The following is a 16390-nucleotide window of genomic DNA, read 5'->3' as shown; positions in this document are numbered from 1 at the left end:
ATGGTGTCCCACTTCACTCACTGCTGTCCACCTGCAGGCATAAGGCAGAGGCCCACTCCTTATGTCACCTGGGGTAAACTCTTGAGGCAAAACAGCTCATGTTTAAGTCCCTAACATGAACATACCTTCATATGGGTAAATAATAAAGGCTGTACAATGCTTATGGGTTTTCCACGTAGCCAAGAGAGGAAGCCAAAACATTTAGCACTAGCATGTGCTAACTCATACTGATACTGATTGAACATGAAGTAAAGCTTGAAAGGTAATGATCTGCTTTACCAACAAGTAGTTGCTGAAAGGGAAAGAATCAGTGAAGAAGAAGTTGCATTTCCATCTATTGTGCCCCCCCCCCCCGTTCAAGTAGCTTATTGCAAGTGTTGTTGCTTTACGCCCAGCCAGCATGCTCAATGGTCAGGGAGGGTGGGAGTTGCAATTGGGGAAAGGGCTACAGCTCAGTAGGAGAGCACCCCCTGGGCATGCAGAAGGCCCCATGTTCAATCCCTGGCATCCCCTGGTAGGGTTGGGAATGCTTCCTGTTACGTACTGAGCTGAATCCTAGAACAATAGGATCCAGAATGCAGCAGTCTGATTGGTCCGCAGGAGCCACCCAATCCAGCTCCAGGTGGAAGTGAATCTGCGACCTGATTGGCCTGCAGGAGCAGCCCGGAATTAGCCAATCACGCAGGGCTCATTGTGTAAATAATGTATACAGTCATACCTCGGGTTGAATGTGCTTCGGGATGAGCGCGTTCCAGTTGCGCTCCGCGGCAACCCTGAAGTAACGGAGCACGTTACTTCCGGGTTTCGCTGCTTGCGCATGCACAGACGCTCAAAATGACGTCATGTGCATGCGCAGAAGTGCCGAAATGTAACCCGCGCACGTGCAGACTCATGGACATGGGTTACGTTTGCTTCTAGATGCGAACGGGGCTCCGGAACGGATCCCATTCGCATCTAGAGGTACCACTGTATATAGCTAGACGTTTTGGGGAAAGCTTCATTCATTGCTACTATGAGCTGAATAAAGAGCATGAAATTCACTCTTGACTCCAAGTATATTTCACTTCCTGTCTGGAATCCTGGAGAGCTGTTTTCACTGAGCATAAACTATACTGAGGTAGATGGACCAACTGTCTGACTCAATGTAAGGCAGCTTCCTCTGTTCCACCCCTGCTGTAGCTGGAAGCTGCAATGTAGGTCATACTCTTTGTTCTTCTGTCGTAGTGTTACCTACTCTGTCTGGCAGCAGCTCTCCGGGGTCTCGGGTAAAAGTCTTTCCAAGCACCTGCTGCCCAATTCTTTTTTCACGGCAATGCCAGCGATTGCACGAGAGACCTTCTGTTCCAGATCACATGCTCCACCACTGAGGCACAGCCCCTCCCCTCAAAGCATTTGGAAAATTCCCAAAGCATAATATACCTGCCAAGCCTTATTATTTGCTTCCCGTGGAGGCTGCTGAAGTTGCAAGGAAGTTTAAGTAGCACTCTCAACTCCTCTTATTGGCATTTGGCCTCTTTATGGGACGTAGTCCTTTGATAAGGACAAAGATGTTGGGCAATTTTACGTGGGCAATTTCCTATAATCGAGGGAGCTTTTTAAAGCTTCAGAGAGGTTGCACAACAAGCTGATGTGTCATGGAATTTCTGTAGTGACAACAACAGCCTATTGTACAAAGGAGAGATTGCAGGGCTGCTGATTGACATTTCTGGTACTGTAACAAGGAGGGGAGGGGGAAGAAGTCAATCTAGAAACTCTACCACAGGCAAACCTTGATTCCAAGGTTTTATCTGAAGATTAGTTTCTCCCTCAAGCACTGGCCACACCCACAGTGATGGCACAATGTTAAACCACATCTGTCTCCATAACGAGTTCAGTGTGGGGGGAGTCAATTAAAAAGCAGCTCCCCACTCCCAGTTATGACCACCCCATCCACACCCAGTCACGGTACACCATCACTGGTTCATAAAACCCACCCAGTAAGGCTGTGGCTGCACACACACCATACGTTTAAAACACATTGGTCCCCCAAAGCATCCTGGGAACTGAGATACAATCCCCAGATCTTTAACAAACTTCCCAGGATTCTCTGGGGGGAAATCCCACCCTCTCTGTAGGTGAACACCAGGGCATCTCTTCTACGCATTGGTCTGCTGATGAAACGTCCATGTCTGTTGTTGTTTTTTTGCAGCATCAGAGATAGAACACACGGAGGAACAGTGCACAGTCACTCCCTCCATGGAAGGAAGGAGCAGATTGCTTGCTACCGCTTTGTTTAAGGGGTATGTGGGGTGTTGGGGAAGGTAGTACCTCTGGTGGGGGACACGTCGGGCTCCTTCTGGGGTGGTTTGCCCACCTTTGGTCCACATTCAGTTCTCACCTGCAGCTCCTAGAAGCTGTATGTATGCGACAGCAGCCACTCTCCGGGAAATGGCTTCAACTGGCACCTAAACCAGGTGATGGTACCCAACGGGACTCAAACCCTTGATGAGTTAGGGACTTCCCCTGCATGGAGGAGACCAATGGTTGACCCAACACTCAAGAAGGCAGTTTTTTCACGTGCTGTAGAGGGAAGTGAGGGGCAGGAAAGTAATGAAGCTCAATTAAACTCACTCCTTTGAAGAATAATGACATTTCTCGCAGTAAATGTGTTCGGGTGTTTGAGTGTGTGACCCTTTCACAATGGAAGTGGGAACCTGCAGCTCCTTCCTTCACATGGGAAAAGCAAATCGCCTGTTTTCAGATTTTATCCTGAATCAATCGGAGGAAAAACTCATGCAAACAGGAGCTGTGCACTCAGAAGAACCACACATGCCTGCAACCACACTCAAATTGCCTTCAGGAGTGCTGATCATCTGCTCAAGGGGAGCATGGAGGGCTAGCAGAGGCCTGAATCCAGCCCATTCCCTGCTTCCTGCAAATGATTAATACTTTCAAAGGCAGGCAGACTGGGGCAGTGCATTGCTCCTGGGTTCAGCCATTTCATCTGACGAACATGCACATGTAATGCCTCTTTGTGTACCAATTTCTTTCCCATTGGATCCCGGCATCCGTGTTTACAATGTCTGATTGTAAGATATGAGGTTCTGGTTGCAAGCTTATCACTGCTGATTTGACCCCCTTTTAATGACCTCTTTAAAGCAACCCAAGTGTCTCGTGATTTGCCTGTAATATGTGCTTAAGAAAACACACCCAGCACCATGAGACCTTTGAGAGGTGACATCATCCAAGACCTTAGCAACAGGATCTGGAAGAAAAGCTGGTTCTAGGGCTTAGTTATGCTTTTCATCTCCCATCATCAAAAGTAAACCCAGGGGCATGCATTCCCAACAGGAAGTTGAATGCCTTAGCACAACATGACCATGCACTTTATTGGCACTGGATTCCATGTGCCAGTGACTCTCCCAGTGTGCCCAATTCTTGTGTACTGCAGTCTGACTAGCCGCTTTGCAAGAAGGCAGCACTCCCTACTTGGGCACCCAAGGAGGCTAAGCTGGATCCCTTCCAAATGAACATGTCCATCATCGAAATCCGTTGCATAGCCACCTCTTTTGTCTCTCCAAAAGAGCCAGCTATACTGAACATGTACTAGATCACTGGGGTGCAGCACTTAATTTCCAGTACAGTAACTCAAATTCCAGACAAATTTGGGGATTGCTATCCCATGAGATGGGACGCAGGTGGCGCTGTGGGTTAAACCACAGAGCCTAGGACTTGCCGATCAGAAGGTCGGCGGGTGAGCTCCTGTTGCTCGGTCCCTGCTCCTGCCAACCTAGCAGTTTGAAAGCACGTCAAAGTGCAAGTAGATAAATAGGTACCGCTCCGGCGGGAAGGTAAACGGCGTTTCCGTGCGCTGCTCTGGTTCACCAGAAGCGGCTTAGTCATGCTGGCCACATGACCCAGAAGCTGTACGCCGGCTCCCTCGGCCAATAAAGTGAGATGAGCGCCGCAACCCCAGAGTTGGTCACGACTGGACCTAATGGTCAGGGTCCCTTTACCTTTACTTTATCCCATGAGATAGGATCTTTCAAAAGATGTACTATAACGCTCTGTTGATTTCTCTTGGCATAAAAGGTTCATTCCTTCACAATACCTTCACAGACTTTTATGAGCACACAGCCTGCCTGTTTCCTTGCCACAGTGTTGCCACCGTACCGAAGTCATGAAGGAAAGGTGGAATGTGCATAGGAGTAGATGCAGGCAGTTCTGCTGAAGGGGAGGGACCAAAGAGGCAACTGCACAACTTGGGTCTTATTGTGGATGGAGGCCTGTCTGTCTGTGGCCCTCACCCCTACTAGAAGTGGGGAGCCTGAATAAAGCTCCTTAAGGCAGCTGGCCCCTTCCCCCACTTTTTCAATAAAACAGACCACAGACTGCAAGGTAAGTTTAAATGCTTTACTTACAGTTTCTAGGTCTCATATTTGCATTTGCCTTAGCAGCAATGATAAAATGCCAGTAAATGTTCTTAGTTGTAAAAATACAGCAAAGCAGCCTCAGAGACATATCTGAAGCAGAGAGCTCAGTTAAGGCATGTCTGCCTCTATCCTGAGCAGAAAGAGAGGAACAGGAAACAAGTGTTACTTCCTCCCTCCTTGGAGAAGAGGGGATGTGACATCGCAGAGTCTAGTCATTTAGAACTCTGTGGTACTTAACCCCTTCACATACTAACTAGCATTGTTAGGCTTGGCTACATTCTCCTACATTTTATACATCTTCTCTAGTCTTGCTGTTACTTTATCTATCTTTCTCTCTTTGGTTCCGTGGTGTCCTCATCCTCCCCTCCCTCCGCTTGGCTTCCTTTGTGTCTTCTCCCTGCCTGTAAGCAGGTGGCAATTGTCATGTTCAGTGGAGGACTCCAGTGTGCCCATGATCTAGCTTCAGTGTAGGTGATTCTGCAGCACCTCTTACAGGTTTCAACTTGAACAAGGCAAATAATTGTAATAAGGTTACTAACATTTTGCCTGTAGAGGAAATACTGCTGGTTCCGTTTGCTTGGCAGATTGAGATGTGAGTTCATTTATAGAGGGACACTTTATAACAATAAAATGATAAATGAGGATGAAAGGAGCAGGAGAAAAAATAAGGTGGAGTAAAGGAGTAAAGTTTGAAAAGATTTAGAATTGCCAACTTTTTTCCAGGCAGGGCTCTTGTGTCTCTCATAGTTGCATTACAGCTGGGAATTGCATTAGCTGCACATGTGTTTTTTTCTGGTATCAAGATGGGGAAAGTTTTTTTTTTCTCCTAGTATCAAGATGTGAAAAGTTTTAGCTACTGAAATCCTGTCTGTAATTCAGGTCTAAAAGACACAGGTGATCCTGCTGTAAATTTACATAGATTTATTGTTTACTTCTGAAATCACTTTGCCTTTTTGAAAAAGCTGATAGAAAGAAATCTACAGGAATCTTGTTTTTTGTGTTTGTTTGTTTTTTAAAAGCAGACAATGGGGAGAGAATTTGTTTGAGGGATGTCAAGGCCAAGGAGCTGCATGAGAGTGTTGCCTCACATGAACACCTGGCAACACCATAGCATTTTACAGCAACTGAGTAAAAGGTAGGCTCATTTTACCAGTAGGAATAGAGCCTTGCAAGGTTATTGTATGCTGGAGAAAAGTTATTCCTTCCCTCAGTTATAATAAAACTTGGTTTTTTTTTAAAAAAGTGTTTGTGTAGGCTTTCAAACTCCCTGCCCAGATTGTGAACTTGGAGCATGGTGTTCCGTACATCATATTCCAGCAACTCAGGCATAGCCAGAAAGCCTTTTTTTTTTAAATGCTTCTAACCAGAACATAGAAAACTGCACTGTACTGAATGAGACCATTGGCCGACCTTGATCAGCACTGTCTATGTAGTTTGGAAGAGGCTCTTCGGGGTTTCAGACAGGGATCTTCTCAGTCCTACCTAGAGATGCTGGAGGCGGGAACCTGGAATCTTCTGCCTGTAAGCAAATTAGATACCCCACCACTAAAATAATACTTTAATAGGAAAGACCCAAATTCATAGGTTGCAATGCTAAAGGTCAACCGCAAAATCCCCCAAGGGTGTATACAATGAGGTTCCTTTGGGCTGAGCTGGTTTTGAACTGTGCCATGGAGAACCTGCATTGTACATTGCTTTTGCAATAGCATTTGCCCCCACTAGGTGGGAGCAGAGAGATAGCTTCCATCTGCAGAACATGCTCCACAGAGATGGTCCTTCCTGGAGACTGCAGTGAGCCCCCAGAGCTTCATCCTAGCTACACAAAAGGTTTGCCTTCCTCCTAAAGTAAATGTGCATGATAATAATGGCAGCAACTATGCAATTGATCAGGTGCTCTGTGTTACATACCTTATCTAGAACATGTGTCCTTATAAGAGGGTGAACTTTGGAGCACCTCGATTTAGCACTTGTCTCTGAAATGCTGGTGTTGGGCTTGGGCAAATCTTAACTCTGAGCCTGTTCCGCATTGCTATAAAGAAGTGTGACATAGAACTCTGTAAATTTAGAAGAGCTGCAGAAATTAAGGATCTGAAAGCTGCTGAGTTTCTGTCCATTGCCATGGGGCTTACAAGCTAGCAGAGAGGTTGTGTGTTGGAAGTCACACACTGTCTAATAATAATAATAATAATAATAATAATAATAATAATAATAATTTACCATTTATACCTCGCCCATTTGGCTGGGTCGCCCCAGCCACTCTGGGCGGCTTCCAACAGAATATGAAAATACAAAAACCTATTAAACATTAAAAGCTTCCCTGAACTTCCCTTCAACTGTCTTCTAAATGTCTGGTAGTTGTTTTTTCTCTTTGACATCTGGTGGGAGGGCGTTTCACAGGGCGAATAATAATAATTTACCATTATAATCCATCCATAGCACTGAAATGGAAGTGTTTTCTCAAGCTGGAATCATTCATGATCACCCTCAACATGCTGCTTTCAATCTACATTGATTCTAGATCCTGCCATCCACAAATGTTCCTTCTATGGGTTATCCATGCCTTTTCTGCCTTGCACTTGCCCCCCTCCCCCCCCCCCGGTGAATAAAGAAGGAAGTGGTAATTGCAAGCTTGGTCTACGCCCACAGTTTCATTGGGCAGATGTGGACACACACACACACACACACACACACACACACACACACACACACTGCTTTGCTGGGAATGGCCTACAGATGTTTCCAAATGGACACACTGCAGGACAAAGCAGAATCAATCTGCAATAGGCGTTTATTTTCAGAATGAAACCGGTTTCTCAAGAAGTGCTTTTCAACGACAAAAAATATGCAATAGGCTTCAGCTGTAGAAAAAGCATATGTGGAAAAGTTTATTCCGAAGGTGACTGAAAAGGTAAGCAGTGATTGCGATCTTGGCATTCGCCCACGCACTGAGTCACAGCCCCCCCAACTGCCGGGGCCGCCTACATTTGCCGTCCAGTGAACACGCTGTGGGTCAATGCAGAATCACTCTCCAATGGGGTTCATCTTTGGAATGAAACCACTTTCTCAAGAAGCGCTTTTCAGGGGCTGAAAATATGCGGTAGGTTTCGATTGTGTGTAGTAATCAGTCTCCATGATTCTAGACTAAAATGTTGTGTGTACACAGCCCTTGTTTATCCTTTTCATTGCTAGTTTACCCTTGGAAAACCCTGCTTCAAATTACAACAAGGAGTGAGAGGAAGAGTCATTCTGAAGTCCTTACCCTTCTAAAAGGGTAAGTCTAATTGCCTAAATGCGGATTGCCAATGTGGTGCCCACGTGTGCCCACCAGTACCACCTATGGCACCCATGAAGGTAAAGGTAAAGGGGACCCCTGACCATTAGGTCCAGTCGTGACCGACTCTGGGGTTGCGGCGCTCATCTCGCTTTATTGGCTGAGGGAGCCGGCGTACAGCTTCCGGGTCATGTGGCCAGCATGACTTAGCCACTTCTGGCGAACTAGAGCAGCGCACAGAAACGCCATTTACCTTCCCGCCGGAGCGGTACCTATTTATCTACTTGCACTTCATGCTTTTGAACTGCTAGGTTGGTAGGAGCAGGGACTGAGCAACGGGAGCTCACCCCGTCGCGGGGATTCGAACCGCCAACCTTCTGATCGGCAAGTCCTAGGCTCTGTGGTTTAACCCACAGCACCACCCGCGTCCCTTGGCACCCGTGAAAGGTCTCAGTAAATATCCTCTGAAAAATTCACACTGCACAAGAGACTGTTTGCTCTTCTTGCTCTTGTTTGCACTTGCTTGGCCACTCCTACACATTGAACACACACCTTTAAACATGCCCACATTTCACTGGATGCCAGAATCGGACAACCACCCTCCTTTCTGTTCTGAAAAGAGGGAAAATGCAAAAACTTTTCTCTCTGAATGAGCATGACATTGGCATATGTAGGTATTTTTCACCTGACTGATGGGGCAGTTGTCTCTTTTTCTGCACTTTTAGAAGTGGCCATTATCATGCTGTGTCCCCGAGGCAGCCATTTTGTGTTGTGCCAGGCCCTCACGGCAGCCATTTTGTGACTGGCACCCACAGCTTTCTCAAAATTCCAAGTGTGCCCACTGACTCCAAAAAGGTTGGCGACCTGAGACATGGAGCAATTCCTTCCCTGGCTGAGATCAGGGGGAAGATAATTGGCTTGCTCCTCTGTGTGGGTAGACTGTTCGTGTACCGTTCCCTGATATAGGCTGGCCCAGTCAAACTTCACAGAGACAATAATTCTCCAGCATAGCCTTATGAAATCCAGGGCTCCAATGCCTTTCCTTTGCAGACACTCTTCATCTTCTTTGACTCCCCCCCAAACACAAATGGTTAAGATTAATTGCATGCAGGGGTGCCTTTTCATCTTCAGGACTTTGGCCAAACATTAACCAGCTTTCCAGGCAAATTGACTGCTCTGAAGTAATAAGAAACCCTTGCCCTCTCAATTTCAACTGTTAAATGTGTGACTCTCCCTCCAGACAGAGCAGTCTTGCTCCCTGACCTCCCCGTCTGCATGATAACTAGAAACATTAAGGCCAAAGCAGCCGTCTTATTTACATGGCCAACAAGGTACAGGGCTGTAAAGCTGTCCCTGAATGTTGCTGGTGGCATTAAGTCTCCCACTAGTTATGAAAGTTGCTCCTACCCTGGTCCACAAAAGGTTATGCCATAATAAATTTGTTAATCTTTAAGCTGCCGCAAGGCTCTTTGTTGTTTTTCCAATGGGAGGTATTAACCTGAAAATATGACGCAGACCGCATGGACCAACATCTCAAATTGAGGACCATTGTTGCTCAGGGGTTTACTTGATCCTTGTGGACGAGGGGTTGCAAACTGAGCAGCAAATCTGGCCAGGCTTCTTGCTGAACCAGGGATGGATGGATGGATAGATAGATATAGATAGATGATAGATAGATAGATAGATAGATAGATAGATAGATAGATAGATGATAGATAGATAGATAGATAGATGATAGATAGATAGATAGATAGATAGATAGATAGATGATAGATAGATAGATAGATGATAGATAGATGATAGATAGATAGATAGATAGATATAGATAGATAGATAGATAGATGATAGATATCCCACCTTTTCTCCAAGGAGTTAAAGGTGGTGGCCCACAGTTCTCCCCCTTGTCATTTGAGCCCCACAACAACCCTGTGAGGTAGATTAAGCTACGACTGGCCCAAGGTCACCTGGTGAGCTTCATAGCAGCTTGAATTGTAGAAAAAATAGTCAGCGAATCTTCTTTCAGCATGGAGATGAGCACTACTGGCTCATAATTTAATGGAAAAAGGAGCAGTGGTTGGAGGAAAACAAAATCTGGGCAACCCTAACTCTGTTCTCCTACTTTGTCTCCACTCTGTTGGCTTAAGTTAGATATTTGAATTAAAACTCAGCTATTGCACTTGTCCCATAGGGTTGCAACTGAATAAAGTAATTGTCCTATTGGGCATTCAGAGAACAACTGAGTGGACTAAAGCCTGTAGAAGGTGCAAATTCTGGCAAAGTAAAATTAAAGGAGTGTGACAAACATTCCTCTGGAAGCTGTGACACAAAGTGTTATGTACTTAAGTTCTCACCCTGGGCCAGCAGGGGGATACTGTAGATAGTTATGCAAATAAGGGATCGAAAGTGACGTTCAGTGATTGGATAGTTTTAGAAAATTGTTACAGTTACGTTGTACTGGAGCTCTATATAAGCAGGCTGACTAAACCCTTCAGTTCAGTTCTGTTCTGGCCTGTGAATAAACAAGAGCTGTTTGAAGAATCGCTGTGTCGTCTGATATGTTCACCCACAACTTAACGCAAAGCATGTGTGAGAATGAACCTGTTTGTCTTTAAGGTGCCAGTGGGCAATCTGTTGTTTTTGCCAGTGCAGGATAGTGGTTAGAGTGTGGAACTGGGACCTCAGAGGCTAGGGCTCAAATCCTCATTCAGCCATGAAGCACACCTGGTGGTGAGCCATCATCTCTCGGCCTCACCTACTTCTCAGGGTTGTTGTGAAGCTAAAATGAAGAGGAGCAGGGGAAACTGTGTATGCTAGGAGTGAAGAACACAGCATTATTTTGTTTCTGTGCCCCCTCTATGAGAGCCAGAGAGTGCTAAATTGATAATCTAGAAAAACAGAATGCTAGGCCTGAGGCAGTGCCCTGGGCCAGACAACTAAGGTAGGAGAGATGGGATAGGTCTTGTCGTCTGGGCTGCCCAGGACCTCCATACACACCACCCAGGCTTGCTCCCCAGAGTGTTCACTTAGGGGCTGCAAATGGTTCCCTCCATTCTCTCTCAAGACTCTTCTTCTTCTTTGGCGATCACTCGTAGCCGAGTAAGATTGCCTTCCATAAACATGGTTTTAACAATGAGTCCATAAGTGACTGTGGAGGCCAATTCTGGATCCACACGTCCTTCCACAGTGGGGACATTGGTTTCCGGGCGGAAGTTGATCATGGTGTGGATTTGCCAAGCGTGCCTTCCTCTTAGCATGTTTCTCCCTTGCGTCCTGAGTTCGAGTGTCTTCAAAGCCCATGACACCTTTGGTAAAGGCTATTCTCCAACTGGAGCACTCGCAGGCCAATGTTTCCCAGTTGTCAGTGTTTATACTACATTTTTTTAGATTTGCCTTGAGTCATTTTTTTAGATTTGCCTTTTGTTGACCACCAGCATGACGCTTTCCATTTTTAAGTTCGGAAAGAGTAGTTGCTTTGGAAGATGATCAACAGGCATCCGCACAACATGACCAGTCCAACGAAGTTGATGTTGAAGAATCATTGCTTTGACACTGGGGATCTTTGCTTCTTCCAGTACACTGATATTAGTTCGCCTGTCTTCCCAAGTGATGTGTAAAATTTTTCGGAGACACCATTAATGGAATCTTTCGAGGAGTTGGAGATGGCGTTTATAAGTGGTCCATGTTTCACAAGCATATAGTAAGGTTGGTAGTACAATAGCTTTGTAAACAAGCATTTTGGTTTCCCTGTGAATGTTCCGGTCCTCAAACACTCTGCACTTCAATCCGGAGAAAGCCGCACTCGCAGAGATCAGATGATGCTGGATTTCGGAATCAATGTTGGCCCTTGTGGAAAGATAACTGCCTAGGTAGGAGAAGTGATCAACATTTTCCAATGTTACACCATTGAGTTGGATTTATGGTGCTGCAGAGGGGTTATTTTGTACTTGTTGGTGCAGCACTTTGGTTTTTTGGGTGTTGAGTGATAGGCCAAGCTTTTCATAAGCTTCTGCAAAGATATTTAGGATGGTTTGGAGGTCATCCTCTGAGTGTGCACACACTACGTTGTCATCAGCATAGTGAAGCTCTATGGCGGAAGTTACGGTAACCTTATTCTTTGCTTTCAGCCTGCTCAGATTGAAGAGCTTTCCATCTGTTCGGTATATGATTTCTACTCCAGTGGGGAGTTTCCCTTTGACAAAGTGTAGGATCATGGCAATGAAAATAATGAATAGAGTTGGGGCAATAACACAACCCTGTAGACAGATGCTAACAACATGGTGCCCACAGATGGCATATTGAGAGGACTCTTGATCTAAAACAGTGTTAATTTCTGACGCACAGCAAAAACCAAAGTGAAGGAGAGAGGCTGACAGGTGGGTGGTGCAGGATATTTTGGAGAGGTGCAATCTGTAGCTCAAATTCATGGGAAATCTCCAGCCTTGCTTTATCCTTCAGGATCGTCCCTTCTAGAAAGTGCCACACCTCGATTAATAAAGCAGGGTCCGGAAAAAAATGTCAAAACGATCTCGCTCTTACATGAACCGATGGGAATTTCTGCCTACGTGAGCTGTGCTTGACAAGATGATGTAAAGTTTATTCTTCCGCTTCTCTTATGCCGCTTACCCTGTAACTCCAGCTGCCTCCATCCAAACCAGTTTGGTGAAGCTGTGACTAAGATGTGGTAGGCATTTGTTTGCACAACAAACAAAGCAATGTTTAACAGAGCCTGTATGAACGACCTCAAGCTGTTTGCCTGCCAGTCAGTAAATGGGGACCAGAAACGAGTTCCCCTCCCATGCATATAGGCATGATCTGCATCATGTCACTTTAGATCCTACTTGAATTGTGCATAGGGCTGAACCTGCAGGCGTTTCACTCCTCCCACGTACCGGCTGCACTGCTGGGAGCTAAGCAGGGGCATAGCAGGGGAGGGCTGCTGGGGTGATTGCCCCGGGCACACTTTTCTGGGGGGCATGCTGCTCACGCCACCCTCTCTGGGCCAGCCCTGGGCCGCTTTGCGAGGCTGGGATCTGATCAGGTTGAACCTGGGACCTTCTGCATGCAAACCACTGCTAACCACTGTATGACAGCCTCCTCAGCCATGGGCACCAGCATGCTGCATGGTTGCACTGAAGCATAGCTTGTTTTTAACAGTGGCTTAATGTAACGTGTGAACCGGGTCACTGTGTGGTTGAACTTCTGACCCAAGGAATTTAATCTTCCTGTGGGTTTGCAAACATTACTCAGGAAATGTCTTATCACTACATAGTGCTAGAAGTGGTTGCTGCCCTTGAGCCAGCACTGAACAAATAATAATAATAATAATAATAATAATAATAATAATAATAATAATGGCAATAAACAATTTGACAATACATTTTTAAATATTAGATCCTTCAGAGCCTGTCACATATTGTGTAACCCTCTAACTGCATCTTGTGAGACTAGGACAAGCAAATGCAGATTTATTGTCCCTGTCATCTTACTTAGGGCCATCCCTATAACCGGAATTGCTGTTGAGCGTGTGCAGGGTACGTGTCTCTAACCACGGAGTAGGTTGAAGTGTTATAACATGTAGAATTATAGGATTGCAAGGAACCTTCGTGGTCATGTAGTCCAACCCCACTGCTCAATGCAAGGTCTACAGTGCAGGATGCATCTGCAGTAGTAAAGCACATGTGTGTGCGAAAGGTCCTTGGCATCTCCAGGTAAGGCTGGAGAACTGTTCCTGCTGAGTGTAGATCAGCCTTTCTCAACTTGTGGGTCCCCAGATGTTGTTGAACTACAACTCCCATCACCCCTAGCTAGCAAGGCCAGAGCTCAGGGATGATGGGAGTTGTAGTCCAACAACATCTGGGGACCCACAGGTTGAGAACCACAGGTGTAGATGATACTGAACAAGATGGACCAATAGTGTGACTTGGTATAAAGCAATTCCCATGGTTCCCGTAAGTAATCACAGGCAATTCTCTAGGCTAGCATTTTCCAACCAGGTGTCCTCCACATGTAATGAACTACAACTCCCATCAGCTACAGTCAGCATCGCCAATGGTCAGGAATAGGGGAGTTCTTGAGGGTACCAGGTTGGGAAAGGTTTCTCCTAGGATTAGGCAATGGGTTTTCCAAGAGAAAAGAGACTTTAGACAGAGTTTGCATGCTCTCAGAAACAGAGTACTACCTAAAGAACTCCTTCTAAACTAGTCCGTTGGTGGATTTCTCCTATCAGTGTCCAGAAACACCGCATTTTCCAGGTGGAATGAAAACCATCCCTTTCTTTTCAAGAGAAGTAATGTGGCAACATTTGAAATGAAACCGCCCCACTTCCTTTCCCCCTCCCATTTAGACCTTGGCACCTAGCTACAAAGACCAGAAGTTCACACCCAGGTATGTGAGCATCATGTGCTGTAAGAAGCGTCTGACTGTGTGTTTGCTGCTGAGCACTAGGGGCAGACTGAGGGCAACCGTCTAATACTTCTATAGGGAAAAGAATGCTGAAGAGACACAACTCAGACTGGTAGAAGGAGACCCAGCTATAATTGGGCATTGTTAGCTGCTCAGCTAGCAGCAAAGTGCACAACGCTTGGAGCCCAGGAGAGCCTTAGATTCCACAATCATGGTAGCATGAAGATCTCAAAAGGCAAATGTCATGATTACTTATGGGGTAGTAACCCTAGGTTTGAGAGGGCCCTGCACAAACTGTTCTCTGCTGGTCCTCCCCTCCCCCTCTGTTCATGACCTTCCATGGCAGGTTTACCTGCCTGTGTTGGAAATGCCATGAGAAATATTGGGCAGCTGGGTCTCGCTCCCCCTTTAAAGTTCCCACCATTCCTCAGAATGGTTTGGAGAGAAGCAAAGCTGGGTAATTCCATTGCCTGCAGAGACACCAGCTGCCTTTGGCCCTTCCCCAGTTGTCATCTAAAGCCCTAAACTGCCTCGGTCCAGTATACCTGAAGGAGCGTTTCCACCTCCATCGTTCTGCCCAGACACTGAAGAGAAGACTCCCTGGAAAAGACCCTGATGTTGGGAAAGATTGAGGGCACAAGGAGGAGGGGATGACAGAGGACTAGATGGTTGGACAGTGTTCTTGAGGCTACCAGCATGAATTTGACCAACCTGTGGGAGGCGATGGAGGACAGGGGTGCCTGGCGTGCTCTGGTCCATGGGGTCATGAAGAGTCGGACACGACTAAACGACTAAACAACAACAACAACAATTATTATTATTATTAAGTGACAGCCACTCCACCAGGCTCCCTGAACTGTTTCAGTTCCAGCAGGTCATTACAAAAACAGTAATTTTAAGAACTGGTGCCTGTATTTGCTTTTCTTCCTCCTCCATCCTCACTTCTTTTACCTTGTGCTTCATGCCTTTTAAGGCAGAGACTATCTTACGAATGATTTTTGTACACTGCTGTGGAAGCCTTTTTGCCTAAGAGAAGGGTAGACAAATAAATAAACAAATAAAATAAGACCAGAAGTAGAGTAAAATGACAAGAGGCTCAGCATCTTAATTTTTTGGTATTGCTCCGCTGAGTTGATTGAACTACTGAGGCGATGCTATAATTTCACCCAACTTTATTACTTACAAGCTGACCCACATTTCATGATATTGCTGAGCCATTCATACCCTGCCCCTTCCTCTCCCAGAAGAGTAGCAATAGGTAGATAATTCTCTTTTTAGACCTGTACACCTTTACACTTGGACCCTCTGTGTCTCCATCACATTGTGAGTCAGATTGCCTTCTGTCACCCTTCTGCACAAGAAACGGTTTTTGCAAGAGCTTGCAGAATTCCAGGTACTATGAAAACTTTATCAGGACCTCATCCATAGCCAGTGAATTTCCTTGGAAATGTGTTTCCTGGTGTTGCAGTCAGTACGTACAGTAGAAGTAGCAATCATTTATTTAAAAAGACTTTCACATCTTCAAAGCTGCCAGCAAACATTAACTAGGCTAAAAGGAGCCTTATTGCTAGTAAATTCAGCTTGTTGTGTCTGGACTTTCCTCGATCTTAACTTTTAGATAATGTGTTTCTCTTTCCAGTAGGAACGATTACTGAGTCAGCATAATTTTTGCATGGGGTTATTACCATTTTGCAATTGTTGCAACCCTTTAGCAAACAGCAATCAATATTTTATCACATTTTTTTCAGTCTGACAATCACTATTGCTTGCCCCCAGAGCTAGCTAAGCCCTGGGGTGATTCTTTTTAATCTTTCAGTGCAGTTCAGAAAGTACTTAATCCAGAGCAGCAACCATTGCTCTTAACACATATTTATATCCAGGATGTTACAAATTGTTAGTTAACATGGAGCATTAGCTTCCATAAAATTAGCAAAGGTCCATGTTGTTTTATGTGAGATATACAGCAGAGCTTTCCAAACTGTGTGTCGCGACATGTTAGTATGTCAGCTGCAGCATGTAGGTGTGTCATGAGAATGCTCCCCGCGCTCCTCCCGGGGCTGGAAAGGGGTTAATTTAACCTCCAGTTTGTAGGAAAACCTAATTACTGTGTTGCAAAATGATGCATGTCTAAAAAGTGTGCCACTAACATGAAAAGTTTGGAAATCTCTGGTGTACAGGGTGCATCTTACATATTGTCACTTTTCCCAAGTGGGATTCAGTCACATGCCAGCAAAATCAGGTTGCACAATTCTAGTTGGCTGGGAGGTCTTGCGCAAAAACTTGCTTTGCCCCCAAGGCACTTGCG

The sequence above is a fragment of the Podarcis filfolensis genome (assembly GCF_964270895.1).
Source record: "Podarcis filfolensis genome assembly, chromosome: 6".
Classification (NCBI taxonomy): domain Eukaryota; kingdom Metazoa; phylum Chordata; class Lepidosauria; order Squamata; family Lacertidae; genus Podarcis; species Podarcis filfolensis.
Note: the sequence above shows the minus strand (reverse complement) of the source record.